Source organism: Cucurbita maxima, unplaced genomic scaffold (genome assembly GCF_002738345.1).
Source record: "Cucurbita maxima cultivar Rimu unplaced genomic scaffold, Cmax_1.0 Cma_Scf00325, whole genome shotgun sequence".
Lineage (NCBI taxonomy): Eukaryota > Viridiplantae > Streptophyta > Magnoliopsida > Cucurbitales > Cucurbitaceae > Cucurbita > Cucurbita maxima.
In genome coordinates this window covers 14,173-16,268 of record NW_019272341.1, presented here as the reverse complement: position 1 = coordinate 16,268, position 2,096 = coordinate 14,173, and positions in this window count along the sequence as shown.

Genomic DNA, 2,096 nt, shown 5'->3' with positions numbered 1-2,096 from the left:
AGTCCTCTGAGTAAGTTCCTATAGTCTTGAAATATAATATCAAAACATATTAACATATTTGATATGTTAAATATTAAAATAATTGATGTGTATCATAAACATTAAATAAAAATATATATTTAAAATTTGAATGAGATTCATATTAATTAAACATATATTATGATATTCTACGAAATTTTAATATTATTTAAATAAGATATTATATCTTAATGTATTAGGTATTCAAATATATAATTTGACAAAAACTATCAAAGTTCACCATAAATAGAACCCTAGGGTTAAGTCAAAAAGCATCAAACACTAAATACTTTGAAATTTTAGGTGATATTTTGGAGGAAGCTGATAAGGTCTTTAAAGAGCATGTGGTCATGTCTGACGTTTTAGGTTAACAACATGTTGAAAAGAAACCAGAAATTCTGATACCGGTAATTAACTACAAACCTTTGAATAAGGTTTTAGAATAAATAAGATATTCAATAAAAAAAAAATGATTTGATAAAAAGAATTTATAGTCAAATGTTTTTATAAAATTCGATATGAAATTGGGATTTCAAAAAATTCTAATTTCCTAAAAGGACAAATATAAAATAGCATTTAATGTCACCTTTAGAAAATATGAGAGGAACGTCATGCAATTTAGGCTTAAAAACACTCCATCCGAATTTCAGATGATTATGAATGATATTTTCAATCCTTTCAAAAATTTCAATAGTTTATAATGATGATGTGTTGATATTTTCTAAAACCATTAAGATCAACACTTTAAACATCTACCTACATTCATTAATGTAATCAAAAGAAATCAGCTAGTTGTGTCCATACCCAAAATCAAATAATATCAAACTCACATCCGTTTTCTTGGATTTTAAATTTATTTGAGCCTTATAAAACACATCCAATGGTCCATTGAGTTTGTCTCAAACTTTTGTGATGACGTATCCTAGAAAAGCCAAATTCAAAAAAAATTTAGGTTCTCTCAATTATGTGTCTTAAATCCTTCAAGATATCAGGTACGTTCACAAATGTCTTGATGAGTGTCTTGAAAATAATACAAAGTTTTGATTTGTAAAAGATATCTCTACAACCAAAAAAAATCAAATCATTAGTCAAATAAACTCTCTGCTTAAGTCTTATTGACCCAAGGGCAGATCTCACAGTGAAACGTGACGCATCAAATATTGGAGGTATCTAAAATTGTCAAAGAGGACAGGGAATCAATTATCATATTTCATTCAAAAGCCTCTAATAATACCATACAAATTACAAAACAGTAAAAAAAAAAGTATATATTATTTCCATTGTATTTTGTGCACAAAATTTTTAAAGGAAATTTAAAATAAATCCAGCTTATTTGTCATACTTTTAAGTTCAACTACAATAAATCAAGAAAAGAATTGAGTGGTAATAAAATATCACTTGACATTAGAATGTAATTTGAAGACTTTTTATCTTCCGGAGTTGAATTACATTTAAAATTATTTATGTTATTTCTTATTTTCTTCAATTTGTATTTAATAGCTTTGGGTAGTTTGTAGATGAGCTATGTTTGAATTATGTTTGAATTATCTTTTTGGCCTATTTAAATGCTTGTAATATTCAAGTTTGAAAACATTTTGGAATACAAAAACTGTGTTTGAAACCATTTGGTGTTATGTTTCTTTCAAACCTTTTTTTAGGTTTGGTGTTAAAATCTATTCATTAGATTAGTCGTTATCAAGTTAATTCTTGAGTGAGTCGTCTTGGAATCTAAGAGTGACAATGATAGATTCCAAGTTCAATCTAAGAGTTATTTATCCTTTTAACCTGCTCCTGGTTGAAATCAATTCGTTAAGTTAGCTTTCTTTGTAAAAGTTTGCAAGGATGCTACGACCTCTAGCTTTGCAAAATCTAGCGTTATTGGCGCTTATCAAAATCGCTGCCAAAATAAAGTTTAACAAGTGGTTCTATGGTGTAGTGGTTAGCACTTTTGACTTTGCATCTAACGATCTGTGTTTAATTTCCGATAGGAAATCCACCAATTTATACAAAATTGGTCCATAGCCGATTCGGTAGGGTCACTTTTGGACCGATAATCTATATAAGGGGTCACTAAGGTT